General features: G+C 46.7%; 1 long non-coding RNA gene across 3 annotated transcripts in view; it reads left to right on the top strand.

Moving 5' to 3' along the window:
* The window catches only part of LOC134155813 (uncharacterized), an 81,043-nt gene extending 62,860 nt beyond the window's left edge, over positions 1 to 18,183 (top strand). The window contains exons 1-2 of one of the 3 annotated variants that reach the window (XR_009961732.1): positions 4,432 to 4,929; positions 14,171 to 18,183. This is a non-coding gene — a long non-coding RNA (uncharacterized LOC134155813). Of the gene's footprint in view, positions 1 to 4,431; positions 4,930 to 11,321; positions 12,045 to 14,170 lie in introns of those variants that run through there. The other 2 variants (XR_009961733.1, XR_009961734.1) reach the window with 2 other exon arrangements.
* The last annotated feature ends 640 nt before the right edge of the window (positions 18,184 to 18,823 follow it).

Genomic DNA, 18,823 nt, shown 5'->3' with positions numbered 1-18,823 from the left:
CAGCAGAGCGAGGAGAAGGGTATACAAATTAGGCATTAAAACCAATGAGCCACACAGGGCTTGCAGCCTGTTAATCAGTCTCCTTCAGCTTGCATAGAAGTCAAAACAGCATCCGTGGTTTGAGGTCTATCTTCATTCTACACACCTCAAATCTGTATTTTGCTTGCTTTCTCATACCCAAAGGATGGAAATCTCACTCGGATTGACTTGTTTGCCCTTGAGCAGATGGTGTAAAGTGTTGCCCGTGTGATCCCGCAAAGCAGTCACACAACATCCCAGCTTTGCTCAGCAGAATCCCTCCCTCCTGGTGAAGCCTGTGCGTTGTGGAGATCAAAGGCAAATCTTCTCCTTCATGACTTTCCTGTTACAGTTTTTTTCTCTCTTCTACTTCTTTTGTTTTCCCCATAATCAGAGTCTTGACTCCTTTTTCTTCCATATTCAGGCTTGAGATCAAACAGGCCAGACATCTGCTTTGTTTTTTTTTTAATCATTTTAATGATTCAATAATTTCTAGAGAAGAGGGAGAAGAGGAATATGAGAATAATGACAAAGCCAGAAAAATTACACCATTTCTTTAATTCAGGCACAGTTGGGAGTGCCTGTTCTTCCCTCTTCTTTTTTTAATCTTGAGGAAATCATCATGATGATTGTAGCTGATGTACGTTGGGAAAGCATTTAAGCAGACAAGTGCCTGAAAGCATGAATCTCATCTATTTTCTTCTTTTAGGAAGTATGTTATAGTTATTAAGGCTTTTTCATCTGAAAACGCAAAAAGCCTGTTGCAAACACTTCATCCCTGTGAGGCAGGTAGAGTTTGTGTGCTGGCCGGGCAAAGGGAGGTGGAGAGTTTGGGCAGCTTTCTCAGTGGGACACAGGGAATAACAAAAAAAAAAAAAATTCAGTCTTCTCTTCAAAGATGGATGATATTTTCCATTAAAAATCCATCAATTTCTCTCAACTGAACCTTGTCAGGAGACGAATTGCTGCCAGCACCCAAGGCACTCAGCAGAAGCATGATCTCATGCCAGGCTCACCCTCTATCTCTGAATTTTGAGAGGATCTGACCCCAATATTTGAAGTCCTTCCAGTTTTAATGAGTCACAGGCTGGGCTTATGGAAGGAAAAGCATGGCCAGGAGGTGCAGGGGTGACAGCCCCCCCCCTCTAGGGAAGGAAGCAGTGCTGGTGGCTTTATTCACAGGTCACCTGTGTGTTATGGGATATCTTCAGCTTGCCACAAGTCTCATTTTTCAATGTGACACTATTCATGCTCTAAAAGTTACAGGCATCTTTGGTTTATGTGTCAGCACCAGGCCGAAAGATTATGTGCAAACTCATCCACGCTGCTTATTTCCAGAGAGAACGCACTCATCCTGCCAGCCATCTCTAGGAAGAGGTCTTTTCGTGAAGAGCGATGGAAGATGAGAGTTTAGGATGTCATTCTACTTCCCTTATTTTAATTTAAATACACACTAGATGTTTTCTGATTGTGGAGAGGTCGCTTGAATGTACACACTACATACTGTCACCTTACTTTTCATTTTGTAGTGTAAAAGTTAAAAAACTCAAAGCAGAAAAGTTGATACAAACACAGTATCCAAATGTGGTGTATAACCCTCCTATCTGCATGCCATTGCTCAAAACAAATGCATTAATGTATTTTGTGTTTCATGGTTATGAGCTGCCCTGAGGATAATCAAATCAGAATCAAATGCACCTGCAGAAGATAAGGTTGCTGATACTGTTTCCCACCCTTTCTCACTCTGGCTGCTATTTTCACTGCAATCATATTTATTACTCTCTCCTAGTTTCGTTGCTATTTCTTTAAAGATTGCTTTTCCATATGGATAGATTAAGCATGAGGTTTTTTTAAGCTGTATGCTTTGCAGAAATGAGGCTTGATGACAAAGCTGGCAGTCATATATGTGATACAGTGAGTGAGAAATAGCAAGGAGAAGTGGATTGCATTCTCTCAAAGGGAGGGGAATTCCTTGGAGCACAGTCTATTGAAGTACCCCTGTCTCCACCTTGCCTGCCCTTTAATCAAGCGATCATATCAGCCCCTCGCTTCTTTCAATGAGGGAAAATTTGCAGACAAATTCCTGCCAGCGGGACATTGGAGCTCTCCTGGGTGGTAGGATAAAGATAGTTGTCACCTCTGTCCAGTCCTGCCGCCGGCTCACGCTGGGAGCGTGGCTGGGGAGCCCCATGCTGGCTGCAGGGCCGGTCATTTCCAAATTCCCATCAGAAAGTGAAATAAGACCCAGCTCCCCAAAAGCTCAGCAGACCCATTGACCAAGGCAAACAACTGTGTAAGTGGTCCCATATGCTGTAGGTACATTAGTGGGACATAAATTGTGCTTTGTGCTCGCAGTGGTAGTGGCTTGCTCCTGCTGTGGAATTGCTTTCTCCTTTTATTTATTGGAGGTGCAGCTACTCTTCCCAAGAGATGTGAGAATGGCACTGCAGCTCTGAAAACAGGATCTTCCCCAGGTGATTAGCCAGGAGAAATATTAGAAGTGATGGGAACACACCAGTGTTTCAGGTGGTGAGCACTGCTGTCATGGGGTACCTGCCAGGCAGCAGTTCTCTTCTCTGGTCTTTATCCCTCTACCACTCCCCCATCACCAAATGAAGATCGTATGGGCTAGGATAAACAAAGAGCCTGTTCATATGAGGGAAGTTTTAGGGGCAGAAAGGACTGAAAGCCTCAAGATACGGCAAGGCTTAATGCCGTAAATCTGATTAATTTACCTTGTGACAATCGTAACAAAAAAGCGAGGGCTGGGAGCCGGGCCTGCAGCTGACCTTTCGCTTCCACTGAAAGGCAGGACAATAGGAGCTGGGGCTGGTCAGGGGAATGACCCTGCCTTTCACTGCTACCTGCTGCTTCCGACAATGCAATCAGACACAGCTTTCGGGGTGATGAAAAACACCTTCCCGCCAAAGGCCCCTTTTTCTCCCTTCCCTGGACAGAGCCAGCCTGAGGGTGTTTGGCTTCGGCAGAGCTGGCTCTGCTCAGTGCATAAATGGTCATCACTCACTAACGTTAATATCCAGAAAGCAAAACTCCCTGGGGAACTTCGGGGTCAGACCCTGCATGGCCACGTGTATGGCAATGCAGGAGGTGTGGGGAAACTCTGGGCTGAACTTTTGAGGGCTCTTGCCCTGCTGCTGCATGGTACAGAGCCAAAACCCCAGCCCGTGAGGTGGGATGACCCTATGGGCACAGGAGTTTGCTGTACAGGCGAATGCCCTGACCACAGCTGAAGGCAGCAGCTGTAGGAAAGTGGTTTTTTTGTGCATCCCCTGGAGAGCATCTTCCTTCCCTCACACTGCCTGATGAGCACAGGATTTATTCCTCTCTTGACCCTTACTAACCATGCCCTAAAGCACACAAGGAGGGCATGCATTACTTTCAGTAGCAGCAACACATCCTGGTGGGAACATCTGGCCTGGAGGCATCCCAGAATAGGAAACAGGCTTAAGTTTTGCTCAGCAGAAGTGTATTTATCTCAGAAATTAACCTTTGTGGTCAATACTTGTTCTCCAGGCTTGTCTTTATTTCCAGCACCTGTTTTGCCCTGAGCAGCAGCCATTCCCACCAGATACAACTTTTTGCTTGATTAAAGTGGGACTTGAGAGACCTGCTGGTGGGAGACTGAAGCTGTACATGTGCTCCTTCACCCAAGATCATCCTGGCCCTGCTCCCTGTCAGGAAAGGGAGATGGAGTAGTCTTGCACCCCTTCACATTTCAAGCTCTTTTTACACTGCAATGGTTTGGCTTGTTTTCAGAGTCTCTATCACAAGGAAATTTTGGGGGATTTCACAGTTTATTTTAGATTTATCATCTTAAAAACAATAATGAAAACTTTAAATTGAGTGAAAAAAAAACCTTCTAAATGAAAAAAATCTTCTAAATCTTAATTGGACCATATATCAGTCAGGCAAAACCTGTTCTCTGCCTTTAAATGCATTGGCCAGTATCTCCTAGTATGCATCAAAAATAAACAGTTAATAAAGGTGTTTTGACTGGAACATCTTCTGCAATTTTTGGTTGTGGAGGCTTAATTACAGACTAGAGTCTCAAACTTTCAGAAGGTTTGGGAACAGAGACTGATTGGCGTCACTAGGCTATTCGGAATAAAATCCCAGCCCTTATCTCAAAAATGCAGTGTCCAATTGATTTTCTCTGGACCATTACACACCACACACTGCCACAAAGCCCAGAAGGGGAGTGGTAGAACATCACACTGCTCAACATCCTTTTGTGGGCTCTTTCGGAGACACAGCTTCTCCCCATAAGGACTGAAGAATGGATGATGGAACTATTATGGCAAAGGCTCAGCTGTTTTCCAAACCCGGGCTGTACCCAGAGAGGTGTTGCTACCTCAGGACTGAGTTTGCAAAGCACGAAGCCACACGTGGTGGGCCTGGTGATTAAAAATGCCAACTGCTGTTCAGACAAATTGAACATTTCCATACAAATTGCTGAATTCCACTTATAACAGCATTATCAGCCTGCAAAACTGGGAAGAGCTTCAGTCAGTGAGCAGAGCTGGAAGAGATGGGGATACATGTGGTGCAATTTGCTTAACAGGAAAATACTTTAAGGTTAAGGAGAGCTCTTCACACCAAAGCTGTAGCTCGTTATCTACCAGGTCCCAGGCAGATTGGATTTGCCAATCAAATGATTTTTAATCAAATTGCCAACACCAGCCCTACTTGCCCTCTTCCTATGCAGCCTAGGGCTTTATTGCCCTGGGAAAACAGGCTTTGACATTCCAGCCAGCCATGATCATCCTTTGCTGCTGAAGCTCAGGCTTCCTATATGGGTTTCCTGGCATCTGTGTTTGGTCAATGAGTTGTCCCCTGCTTTCTCCAGTCTTCTGATGGGAGTAGGCTGGGGTGCAGCCTCCTCAGAAACAGGTTTGTTCAAACATGGGTAAATCCTAAGCTGGGAGGGCTGGTTGGCAGAGGGGACCCACTCTCTTGGAGCCCTCCCAGCACGCTTTATTCTGTAGCCTCTAATCCTTCCCTGTGTGCTTCTTGCCTTTATGGTCTTCCACCCGACTTCAGGTTTGGGGAAAGCAGCTTTCCCTTGTGCCTCCATTGATTTACTAGCTCTAGGGTCTGGCTGTTGCTCTGGGAAATTGGCAGCAATGACATATTTGGGCTGAATTTTGTTGTGTTCATTAGGAAAAGTCAGCAAACAGTGTTGAGTGCCACGTCAAGTATTGCCTTTGACTTTGTATGGCAGCCATTTGGGGTCTGTTTTGTCCTTGGACTGAGAAAGCCTCTGTTCTGGTTGAGTCTTTGTCTGAGATGTTGGAGGTTAGTCTGAGGAGAGCCGTCTGAGAGACCCTGTTAATCCCTTTTTACCTTCTGAAAAAGAAAGTCAAGTGTTTTTTATAATAATAATAATTTGAGCTAATAAGTAACATGCTGGCTGGAGCTGCAGCTGCCTGGGGTGGAGCAGATTTGTTTTCTCCATCTAATTAGAAAGCCTTAGCTAATGTCACATGTCTTCACTTGAAGATTTTCTGGAGAGGTCCAGACTCTCACAGCTAAATCAGTGCTGGCTCAGGGTCCAGGCAATAATGCTGTCTTTCACCAGAGCTTAGCCCCCTCCCTCCATTTCTACCATTCAAACCCTGCTCTGCCCTTGCTGCTGAGCATTTTTAGGAGAACTTAAGGCTCTGGTGTGGCTCCAAGGCAGGACACCCACCCATGAACCAGCCAGGGATGGTTTCTAAGGGTAGGCTTCTCTTTCTGTGGGTAGAAATGTTTGTTTTATTATGCTTCTAATTCCCCCACGTTGCATTTCTGCTTCATCAAAATACGTTAGCTAACTAAATTGTTGCCAGTGAGGAAGGTCTCACTTCCTTTCAGGAATAACAATTCTTTAAGTCTGTGGGAAGATTAAAAGTGTAGTACTAAGTAAAAAATCATACAGCTGGGGAAGGCAAATGCCTGTAACTGTGTTCATTAACAGTACTGTATATCATCTAAATGAAAGGAAGTTTAAAGTCTTAACGACTTCCTTCTCACCAATGCACACTGTTCAGTGCCAGCTCAAGCAATGAAGAAAGACTAACCTGTTTTATCTCTGCCCTGCTTTGATGGCTGTTTTGCAAACACTTAAAGACAGTGTTCAAATTCCTATAAAATTGATTTTTGGTGGAAGCTGAAGAGAAAAAAGCCAATATTTTCTATTGAGTGACTTTTACAATGAGATTAACTTCACAAGACCTCAACTTTGGCCCTAGCTGGCCTTGACAATGCCTCCCTTTTAAGAAGGTGATGCAGCTATCTATAATTAGCCATGGCTAGTTAATAACTCATCTGTTAATGTCCAGGCCCACAAATGGAAGGTTTCAATGTACAAGGAACCAAGGTTAGGCCAACAAGGATAAAGTCATGTCTATTTCAGTTTAATGGAATTCTATTTCCATTGTTGCTGCATTTTATTTGGGCAGTCAGATGGATAGCTGGGCTTTGGGACCACTTTTGGAAGGGTTACGGTTTCCTTCACGAGCCTCTCTGGCCATAACGTCATTGCAGTAGATGGTAAGAGATGGTAAGATCCTGCACTCTTCTAAGCTTGACTTCCAAATTGTTCAAAGTTTTGTCAGTGGTAACTTGTTTAAATATCACATCGTTGCTTTTAGTATCCCCTGAAGTAATAGGAATGAATGGAGCAGAGGTCTCCAGCACTGCACTAAGTAAGGGTACTGCCCTGAATCCCTGTGTGGGTCCCCACCCTCCACTGCAGCTCAGAGGAAAGGGCCCCTCAGTTTGCATTCCCACTGTTGTAGGTGGGGGCCCTGCAAGGCCAGAAGCCAGGCTTTTAAACATAGTCCTTAACACTCTTTTGAAGAGATGCTGTGGCCCTGGTTATTACTTACTGCCTTTCAAATCAAAGATAAAACCAAGGTCCTGGTGTTAGTACATCTTGGAAAGATATTCAATCTTTGTTTAAAAATGCCCCCAGAGCTTTGAGGCATTTGGCACAGAACAGCTGAACTTCAATTGGCTTTGAATAATTATGATTGTCAAGCACCTTGCCTCATCCTTGATGAAAACTGTCACATAAGGCAGACAGTGCTGTCAAATACAATTCCTACTGGTGCTAGCACCAGTTCTAGCTAGTAGTGAGAATTGGCAAGGGCTCTTGTCTTGCTAAAGACTGTGATATTTATTTGCATGACAATCATTAAATACCAGAAGTGTGCATTTTTCCATTTTAAAAACAAAAAGAAAACTCACATGTAAAATCACAACAAAACTGCCCCCTTCCCTGAAACTTTTTGTTTTAACATTCTCTTGAAAATTTCCTGCCTGGCTTTAGCCATGGGAAAGAATTTTCTCCTTAATGTTGTTTTGGTCAGGAAAAAAATAAAATAATCTTTGTTTGCATGACTAGGTCTCAGTCATGAAAAACTGACCCCAAATAATGCAGCCGAGAGTTTCCTCTGACTGTAGAGACTCAAAATGGGGATATTATTTGAGAAGATGTATGGTTGAGTGGAGTGGAGACTGGAGGGATTTGAGGAAGGAGAAACTCCTTGGAAGCTCCTTGTTTCTCACTGAGTGTTTTGTTTAGTGCAGAGCACTTGAACCAAGTGAGGCGCCGGAGGCCAGGACCATGTCACATAAGGCAGCATGTGCAAGCCTGCCCTTGCAACACTGCCTACAGGGAACTCTGGAAAACAAAACCTTTCCCAGGCCAAACATCTCTGGATGGGTGGGAGCTACTCCCAGTTCTTCCAGTGGGAGATGAGGCCATGTCAGGACAGGCAGTTTTGAGTCCTCTGCGGGGACCAAGCTGCATGTCATCCTACATCCCCAATGTCCAGCCTGTCTGTGAGTCATACAGGCACTTATCAAGGTTGTGCATGATTTCTCAGTATTCTCCAAACCTCTTAGGCTTATAAGGCCAGATAGGAAATATTGTAGAAATAGCTTTTCCTGTCTGAATCCCAGCCAGGCCTGTTTTGAGGGCTACCTGGAAATAGCTGGGAGACAATCTTGGGAGAAGAAATTCCCACAGTTTGAGCCCTTGATAGGGACTGGAAGCCGGACAAAGATTAAATCTGGTTTTCTCAAATCTTAAGATGTCTTGGGGTATGTAAGAGAGTTGAGTATATGAACACTAGCATCCCCTCGCTGCTTTAGGCTGGGCTTTCTGAAGGACATGAGTGTCAGATGAACTCAGCTCCCCCGTGTTCCAGGGATGTGAGAGGCGAAGTCCACGTGGCTCCTCTGGGAATTCCCCCACATCCTTGGGCAGAAGGGGGCTGTCAAGTGGTGATTCCCGCCTTTCTCCTTCTGGAAACTACATTAATTTTCCTCATGTAATTGTGCTTCTTCTGTCCTGGCTTCAGGCTTTGCAACACTTGGTTCATCTTCCTCTTTGGCTGCATGGTAAATGCCAAGCAAGCTCCCTTCACCGGGAAGGATGGAAAAGGTGGTCTTTTTGCCCAATAAAGCCAAAGCAGCTTTCAAACTTGCTCCCAAACCTCCTGCCCATAGCCTGACAACCGAAGTTAAATGTTGTTAACACCACAGGTACAGCTACCCTATGGAGGCTAGTAGCTGTTGCTGGTTTTCCCACTGGAAAATGCCACCAGTGGACAAAAATCTCACATGTTTCAGGCATTTGGCTCTGATAGGGTACCAAGCATGCAAAGTCAATTAAGACCAACCTAAGCAAACTAAATTGCAGTTTCCATGATTAATATTTGAAGCCACAGATAGGAAGGCAAAAACAACAGTTCAGACCTAAGCTGTAAGCATCTGAACTTGAAAAACACCCACCATTCAGCCTTCAAGAGCACTTTTGAAGCTGCCTGTAGAGAAAATAATTAAAGAGATGAAAGATACAGTGACTGAGAGTAATAAATCATATGTGGCTGTCTTTGCCCTCTCAGGGAACATAAATCACTTTTGCCTTTAAAATATGGCAATAAGCATTCTTTCCAGATTGCTTTGAATTTATTAGACAAGGTCATTAGAAATGTATTAGGGCAACATCTGAATTTATTAACTGAGTTACTTAATAGTCTAATTGTTCAGGTAGTGATGGGTATATGCTAAGGGTGAGAAGGAAGACAGCCAGGCATGCAGGTTACTAGGCAAGAGGTGCCACAGGCCCCAGAGGCAAACACTGGGCTCACCCATAGTGCAGCCGGCATGGGAGCAGGAGTGCAGCTCTCCACTGGGTCCTGAGCTCTGTGGTGGGGTGTCTGACATGGTTTCTAATTAGCCTCAGGCAGGTGTGTTTGTCTCCCTGGTAATTCGCCTAAAGTTGGCCTGGGTAGCTTTTGAGAAGAAACCTGCTGCAGGGGCTACAGCTGGGCTAGTCCAGAGCTCGTTTTAGGCTTTTCTGTGTGTGTTGATTTGGGAGGGCAGTTGGGAAGCTGAGGGTCAGACAAGTTCAGCTCTGCTCCAGTCCCTACTGGGACCAGCCAGCAGCACACATATCCCTACGCTGCGGGGAACTGTCTCCTATGGACTGACAGGTTTGAAGTCAGCTGAAGTTCTGTGTGTGCATGCAGGAGGTTCTTCTAGCCTTGAGTTTTGAGACAGGGAGGCTGAAGCTCTGCTGCAAGGAGCTCTCCTCATTGTGCTATCAGGTTCATGTCCCCACTTGCAGGACATGGTGCAGTACACAGCATTGCCCTTCCCTGCAGGGATCATCTGCCAGGAGAGGCATTTCTGGAAGGAGCTAAACCCAACAGACTCATTTGCACGTGTGCTTCTTTCTCTGGGACAGTATGAGGGAGGAAGCACACAGCAGGTCTGACTCACAGGCACCAACGACATGTCTGAGGTTTTGGTTCCACAGACCACCAAAGGGTGGTCACCACAGCTGCCATGAGAGCTGGGGTGTGCTCCTGTGGTGCTTCTGGGATAAGGCATGCAGCACCCATCTGGGGCTGTTCAAACCCACACAGAGCTTGGGATAGAAGACTCCAAATACCACTTTGAGCACAGCTCTCAGCTCACTCAGAAGCTGCTTCCACACAAGCACTGCAGCCTCCAACTGACAAAAACTCATCACATGCATCTTCTACTCACTCTTTTACCTTAGCTAGATATAGCTTTGCACTTGTTCAGCAGGCAAAGCCTATGCTGAACCTGTCAGATGGACCAGCATCTTCCTGTAGGTCAGGGGATGCACAAGTGGAGACTTAGTGAGGGCTGGTTCCTCATGGGATGTTTAGTTCCTTGAAACAACAGCTTTTGCTTAGTTTTTCTCCATTTCCAGGTAGAATTTGGAGTCTCTTCTTCCTCTTTCTCTCCATGCTTGTTCTGCCTGCATATGAGAAGACAAGTACTCCAAATATATGACAGACTGGTAGATAACTCTTTTTGAAATTGATGGGTATCTTGCTTTGTGCCAGACCTCATGATTGGATCTCCGGATTTTTCACTGTGGCATGTTTTCTCTTTCTCCCTAACACTGGGTAGCTCCAGAGTAAGGAAGAGGAGAAAACATGAATTTAATGACTGCAATGACAAACCTCATTAGAGCAACTTTGTGAGGGGAAAATGTCTTGCACTCTTCACTGCATAACAGTGTCCCAACAGACATGATGTCATTGCATCTTAAAAGATGTTTTGAGTTGGAAAATCTTTTCAGCAGCATTTTAAGAGGCTATTTAAATTATTAATAAGGTTAGTGAATGTGATTTATTATCTCAAAAGAAAAATGCACAGAGGGCATAAAATGTATTTGAAAGGGATTACTGTGTTTATTAATGCTACAGGTGTTATATTGCCACATGCTATCAAAATAAATATGCTTAACTGTAAGAGAAAAATGTAGCATCTGGTCAAATGTTACACATCTGTATGCGTAATATACATACACACTCTGACAATTTGTGCTGAAAGAAGAAGTAGATGGGCAGAGTATTATTTGGACCTCATATCATAAAATAACACAAACATTAGATTTCACCTGTTTTCCCTGCTCACTAGAGATATGCCTACAGTATATGTGATGTATATTCTGATTAGGTGCATCCATTACAGCTATTTAATGGTGTTTATTATTGCACATCTGAGAATATTTACCTAATGGATGGTATGTAAATTTCCTCCAAATGGAGCTTGTTGGAGATAAACTGTTATTCTCCGCTCCATAGGCACAGTGCGGGACAGCTGCTGGGGTTGAGAACACATGACTGATACCAAAATCACAGTTGGCTTTTCAGCCTTTCAGTTGTTTTGCTTTGAGATTTCTCTTTCCCCCATGTAGTGTTTACCTGAAGGCAGAGCTGGAGTTCTGGCAAAATCCTTCTTAGCCAAAGTCCTATTTTTTGTTTCTTAAAAGTTCAAAGAAAGACTGAGACTGCTTTTATTTCCAGTGGAAGTTTTCATTATGGTGAATTTTTCAGTGGCAAAATGGATTTGCTCAAACAGACCTTATTTTGTAGGTCTCCGAATCACGGGGAATTAGTTTATATTGTTAGAAATTAGGAGGTCTGGGACATTGACTCCTTACTCTCTCTCTTTATTAACTCTCTGAAGGTTACAAATGCCCATGCAGATATTCCTGTGCTCCATTCAAACACTGCCTGGTCCCTGGCACTGGCCTGAGGGGCTCTGTAGTGCCATGGTCCTTGACTGTTGATGGCTAAGGAGTGCCCAAGCTGGGCTGTGGCATCCTAAACCGCAGGCTGGCTTCAGAAATCTTAGACTTGACTTCCCCAAAACTCCCCTTCCTCCTCTGTGAAACAGGGATAAGCATTTCCCTGATCTGAAGGCACTGAGACTAAGGGTCTACATGAGAAGTCCCATTTCCTCCCCAGGACTTATTCTGTTTGTGCTCTTTCAGAGAACACCAGGATGCCTCCTGCCTTTCTTGCTTCTCCATCTTGGGTGCCCTGGGAAGGACTGCTCCCAGCCCTGCTCTCAGCTCAGAGCACACCACTGCTAAGCATCTCCATGGCATCTGTCACTGCACAGTAACTCTTAAAACTGAAAGTTGCCATAGAAGCAGAGCCTCTAAAGGAGACTGGATTTCTTTATCTGTAAGTGTTAATTTTCAACTTGTATCCCTTGGGCACAAGTACTGAGCAGACAGTCGCCTGTATTGGAGAGGGCTGTGGTCCCCTCCTGCTGCCCTGTAGGTGCTCTACCCCACACCAAGGGCCCTGCTCATGTTGCCGACATTGCAATTTTGGCATGTCCCGGCATTTATAACTTTTATAAAAATAAGCTGACCGGAAATTACATTCTGCCTCCTCTGGGGTTTCCATGGAGCAGATCTAATTATCTTTCTTTAATAGCACTAATTGGCGAACTTATAGCCCTGGCTGTTCAGCCCACTCCTCCACACTCCCTTTATCCCTTGCACTGCCCTGGCCTCTTGGGCTGGATGGGATTTAAGCATGGTCTGATGGTTTGTGAAACCACTTTGACTTCTTGCCCTCAATCCGATCGTGCTACCTGAGCTCCCCGACCTGTTGACAGAGGAGCTTTCCTTTGTCTTTGCAAATTGACACAGCTGCACACTTCGCAAATAGACTCAGATGTTGAGCTTTAGGCTGAATGGATCCTCCAGATTAGTGCAGGGGAGAATTAGCTTTAAAAACGCTAAGCTGGAGCCAGCAGCAGGAGAATGGAGTGAAGCTCTTTATCAGGATTCACTGCCATAGAAAGGGGCTCCCTTGCTCTGGTAGTGATATTTACTCCCCTTTGGGGAGGACATTCCTGGAGCCAATAGCTCATCATGACCCTGTACTGTGGACCGGAGTTAATTCACCTACTGTATAATGGGTAGATTGGCCTGGAGATTACATGGGGTGATCTCTCACCACACACGCTGTTTGCTGAGTGGTTTGGGGCTCTTGGCAAGCACAAAAGCACAAACACAAGCAGCAGAAAATCTGGCATGGGGGGATTGCTGCCACAGTGCTCAGCAGAGCTTCAGGCAGCGGCTGAGATTGAGCCCTGCAGGGTCCTGCTCTCCTGGCATCCCACTATCCCATCCCATATCCACATATGTGGATATGGGGCATGTAAGACCCTGCAACACTCTTTTGCAAATGGCTTGGAAAGTTGGCCACAGAGATGAATTTCCCAAAGCTGGAGCAACCGGCTAGAAATGAAAGGTGATGGTCAACTTTGACTTGCGGTAAAGCCAGGCTGTGAACAGCGAGAAAGTGTCTGTCTCAGGCCAGGCAGGGGAAGTCATCTGCCTGCCGTTGCCTTGTCTGGATGCAAGGGGACAAGATTGGCATTGGAGGCAAATAACACTGAACAACTTGTTAATGATTTTACAGCAGGTTAAAGTGAACGCCTCAAATAAAACTATGGGAGACCTTCTATAATTCTACACGGCTGTAAATATGTATTAACTACTATCAGCAATTACAGTTCAGTTTGGGAACAGTTAAAGTGGATGCACACAGAAAGGATTATCCTTAGAAAATGAGTGTGCAGATGAAAGGTATTTAATTCACATTAGCTAATGAGCAGAGATAGAGGTGCAGAAATGGCATCCCCCTCTGTTTTACAGTGCTCATAAATGAAACAGGGAGCAGGTTGTGTGTCCCAGGCCATGCAAGGGCCACGTGTGTGCCCATGAAGCTGAACGGGTGGCACTTACAGGAGGGTGGGAAGGAAGATCCTGGACAAAGTGAACCGCCTGCCCCTCCAAAGAAATGTGTCCACTTGAGTTACACCCTCACGCTCGGTTACTTCATCCTCAGCCAGCTCTTGCAAGGGGCTCAGGACCAGCTCCCATTACCCACCCATTCTGCTCCTGGGTGTTATTTTCCTCATTTCTCCCAGGGCCTATATGCTTATATTGCCTGCAGCTGCAAGAGCTGGTTGGACTTCTTCATTATGGAAGGTTTGCATTTTGCCCAGAAATGCCTAAGCTGGACCCAGGAAAAGCAAGAAAAGCATCTCCCGTTGCACTGAGCATCTGTCTCTCCTTGAACTGATTATTTGTCTCTCCTTTTCCTGGCTTGTTACAGTGGTTTCTAACCCTATCCTTTAATGATAAATGCCTGACTTACTGTTAAATGTGCCCTGATTCCCTTTTCTGGTTTTGAGACTTGTTAAAGCATTTTCTATTGAATTCAGTATTTCTTCTGTTTCTTCTTCCTACCATGACTTTTAGATGTATAATTAAATGCTTATTTTTCAGGTTGTGCAAAATCCGTTGGGCTATGCCAGTCTCACTCCAGAATGCTCATTTCACATACTTTTTGTGACTCTCTCGGTACTTGCCAGTGTTTCAGCACAGTGTGAGCACCAGAAGGTCATAAATACTTTGTTGTGACAGCTCTGTCCTATCTGTCCAAGGATCTTCTTGGTGTTTAGCCACAGCAGCAGCATTTTGATGGAGGCAAATCCTTCCAAGGGCAAGAAAGGCCTCAGTCCTCACCCTGAGCCCTCCATCACCTGCTGGTCCCCTCTTCCTGCCTTAGGTCCTCATCTGTCATTAACATGTCTTAAATATTCATTCCTCACTCTCTCTGGCATGCTTGAAAGCTGAATTTTCAATTAAATATTAACTAGTGTTTAAAGGCCAATCATTAGTGAAAAAAAAAGCATTGGAATATTTTGCCCTCTGCATCTGTTTCTGGTGAGCTGATTCTCTCACTAAGCCAAGTAGCAGTTGCCAGTGGTGGTCAGTGATGCACAGAGCATCTCCCAAGCACATCCCCTAGTGTCTACCTGGCTGCCTGTGGCACATGTGAACTCCTGCTCCACAACCCGTGCCTGGGTTTCAGGCCCCCCCTGGGCAGGGTTGCTAGGGTCTCCAGGGCACCCTAGGCTGAGCCTGAAACTGCTCTCGCTCTTTTGAAGATGCAAAGTGCCCTCACAATACCCAGCCTTTGAGACGGGAACACAGCTGAAAACCTGGTGAGCTGAAGCTGCTTTGTGATTGCCAGTGCTTTTGTCATGCACCGGGGCTGCCAATACAACTGCAGTATCCCTTGTCAAGTGCCTAGCTCAACCTGCCCCTCTGGGCCCAGAAGGCTGAAATGCTGCCTGGGAAGGCACAGGAGAGTAGAGGACAAGGCTAACAGACCATTCTGTAGCCCTGGAAAATTCAAAACTTAAAACCAGGCAGGTTTCAAGAATGGGGAGAGGACAAGGGATGTCTGGATGCTCCTGGGTTATCCTGACATTCTAAACTTGGGCACAGACAGCCTGTTCAGGCTGCCTGCCTAAGTGTAGGTGCTGCTGCCCCAGGCTCTGCCTCTTCCAAGGTCCCCAGCCCCAACCCACTGTGCTGTGAGCACCAGAACCCACCTGAGCACCCAGAGGTTTTCACCCTGGTAGAATGACCTTACCAGCACCTGTAAGGCATAGACAGGAACTGGAAAGCTCCGGCTCTCCAGTGCAAGCAGAGATGTTAAGTGTCCTACAAAACAAATTTATCACTAGGGAATATGACTTTCTCACCTATCTGTTTTTGCTTCCTGAGGTACATCTTCTACTCCAGCTCAGTTAACTTCTGTTCAGCACTGCTTTACTGGTAATTACCTCTGCAAATGATACCTCTTCCAAAGTGCCCTGCCACCGTATCTGTTAAAAACCTGTCAGAGAAGCCTGGGTCTGGACTCTGGAATGACATTTGGTGCAGTAGCAATGTTTGAACACAATGGTATTTCCTTCTGAGAAGAAAAAAAGGACCCTTCAACTTGTTTTCTCTCCCCCACTCCCTCCTCCTGGAGGAGATATTCGCCAAGAGCCACAGATGGGATCGTTTACAGTTTCCTTTTGAGCTGCCTTGGCCCTTTCAGGTTGTTTATTCAAGCTGGGCTCTCAAACGGGAGGGTGGGACAAGGAAGGCCTCCTTCCATATTCCAATTTGGATTGGGGTTGCTGAAGTTCTCCAGCTGACAGAAGATGATTGATGAGAACGATGCTGGCCGTAAACGTGGGAGGGTTTGGAGACCAGGCAGCTCTGCTCTTTGCAAGGCCTTAAATCCTGGTTGTTGGAGCAATGCGGGGAATGCCATCCTGGTGTAATTACAAACTGACAACAGGAAAAGCCACTGGAAAAGGCAGGCACTCCAGCGTTGTGGTGGGACAGCTGAAGAGGTGGCTGGGGATTTTTTGGTGTGCTTTGCTTGTGGAAACATGCACACTTGGTCCCAAGCTGAGGTCAAAATATGCTTACAGAAAGCAGGGTCTAGAGACGATGGGGGGATCTGCAGCAGAAAGCCTGGAAAGCTGCTGGAAGGGCTGAGGATCACCTCAGAGGGGAGGTTGCAGAATCTTTGGATACTTCCCTGGTGGCAGTGGGCTTAATACACACTTGTTAAGAGCACTGGAACCAGCTGGCAACAGTGCTGGTCCACCCTAATGGCCACAGTTTTGCACAGTCTCCTCTCCTGAGAGCAGCTCTCATTGCGCAAGTACCAGCCTCAGCTTCTCCAAAGCAAAGCTTGATGGAAAGGCCTCCAGGAGAGCACAAGATCCCCTTTTGACTCATGGGCGAGGCAGCAAGGATAGGAGGCACAGGGGACTACCATCGCATGTGATTCGGAACGGTGGCCCTGCTCCAGGGCTCTTCAGGGCATGGTTATAGGGAAGCTAAACTTTAATCTGGTTTCTCCTTCCCAGAGGATGGCTGGCATGAGCTGGCACCACTTTTCATTGCTCCGGCTGAACAGGCCTGTCCTGGTGTTGGACTTGCTGAACTACAGGGTGTGTGGCCTGGGTTAGGTCACCAAGAGCTTTATTCAAAGCTGTAAGCACCCTGAAGCCTCTAGACTGGAAATTTAACAAAACCAGGACAGCTGGGCTAGAAGAAAGCAGCCGGAGGTAAAGCAAGGCCCTAAACTAGATGTACTTAGAGTAGCTCCTCCAGTTAGGCTGGATGACCCTGTGGGGCTGGGATGAGAAGCAGGGGATTTCCCCTCCCCTCCCTGTGCCTGTGCTGCTGGTTTAAATCCAACCACAGCTGAGCAGTAAATAGTAGTTACCATCCAGCAGCTGTGGGGTGACCTGTGTGCAGTGAGTCAGTGAGCTCTGGCCACACAGCCCTGCAGACATCTGCCGCAGAGGAAGCCTGGGCTGGAAAGCATATTTTCTTTGGGAATGTGCTCTCATTTGGGTGAGCCCTGCAGTGCTCCCTGCACACAAGCGCTGCAGTGGCATCCTGGGCTGCAGCACTCCAGCACCCCAGTGCTGCAGCTGCATTCCAGGATACAGTGATGCTGCACACTAGTGCTGAAGACACATCTCAAAAGGCATCCCTCCTTCCGCACCAGCACTGCAGCAGCACCCCACGATGCAGCTCTGCTACCCAGCACAACAGCAGGCATCTGCATGTTGTGGCTCAACAGTCAGGATACGCAGGCCCAGCAGCAGAGCAGCATCAGCGTGACCATGTAACTAGAGTAGCTGTGATTAAAGGGGAACCGTTGCCTTCTAACGCTGCTGAGCAATCTGTAACCAGCTAAATAGAATCATGGTGCTGCAGTTGGTCAGGCTGAGCCTGCAGCAGCTTGGGCACATGCGTATCTGCCTTAGTGACATGGGGTTACACACAAGGGAACAAGGTAAATGTTTGAATACAGGGAGGATGCTAAATATCTGACAGCTCTCCAGTGTCTCACAGAGCTGACAAACAGAGAGGGTTTTGAGCAGACATTTGAAGGGCAGAGCAGGTTTTTTACAAGGAACTTCCTCTCCTGGGCAGATGGGACAAAAGGGGATAAAGCCAAGCAAAACCACACGGCTGCTTATTTATCACTTATATTCAGGCCAGCTGAGGCATACACGCTTCCCACTGGGCAGGGGCTGCACAAACACGAGGAGACTCCAGTCCTGCCTCAGAGTTTCCAGCCTAACAAAAAAACCCCAAACTTGGAGGAGTAGCAGCTCTGAAATCTCTCTGTAGATCTCCATCTGGTAAAAGAAGTGCAGACAGGGGCATGTTCTCTCCACATCAGCTGCACAGCGAGAGCGGCTTAGATGAACTCTCCTGGCTGGTAATAAAATGATTTTACATATGTAGGAAGCAGGATGTGCAAAGCCCAGGAGTCTGATCTTGTTTCTGAGATCAAACAGAGTCTTATTGTACAGGGGTGTGGAGCTGATGTAACTGTCTAGTGTGCCGGACACAATCGCCGTGGTTACGCAGCTGGACCGGAATAAAGCAAGTCTGTATCTCAACTCATTAATTTTTACAACCAACTGAACCGCTCTGCCTTTTTCTTTCTCCTTTTTGGTGGCAGAGGACTGTCACACAGCATCGGAGGGGCGCCCCCAGCCATCAGCCCCTCTCCTGCGGTGCCGCAGGACAGGGCTGGCATGGCGGGGAGCAGCCGGACCTATGCAGACCCCCTGGCCCAGCTGCCCACTGCGTCCCCTGCGTCCCTGGGGATGCTCAGCCAGCTGCATGGGTCTGTTGCTGAGACAGGCCAGGAGCTGGGGGGATTAGGGATGAAAACCCAGGCTTAACGTGAGCAGAGCTGCTGCTCTGTCAGCTACAGGTTATGTCAATGTTTCCATTAGAAACCCCCGTGTGCAAGGTTTATAGCTTGGCTGTGAAAGTGCCCTCAAGGCTGGGCTCTGGCAAGCCAGGGAAACCCGCGGGTTTCTGCTGAAATATTCAGCACAGCTGCTCCCATGCTTGCACATTGCTTTTCACCACATGCAAATCAAGGGGGCTTACTCGGCAAGCAGGGCTCGGCACGCTGAGCTGGAAGCACCAGAAACCCTGTGTGAATGATCCCTGCCTGCCTGCAGCCACAGCGCTGTGTCCCCAGGGCAGGGCGGGCAGGGTTGCCTGACCAGCTCTTGCACCGTGGGATCCCACGCTCCCAAGCAATGC

This window comes from Pezoporus occidentalis, unplaced genomic scaffold (genome assembly GCF_034315485.1).
Source record: "Pezoporus occidentalis ecotype Australia unplaced genomic scaffold, CSIRO_AGI_Poc_V1 ctg8, whole genome shotgun sequence".
NCBI lineage: Eukaryota > Metazoa > Chordata > Aves > Psittaciformes > Psittacidae > Pezoporus > Pezoporus occidentalis.
The sequence above is the reverse complement of the archived record's forward strand: the minus strand, read 5'-3'. Positions and strand labels throughout refer to the sequence as shown.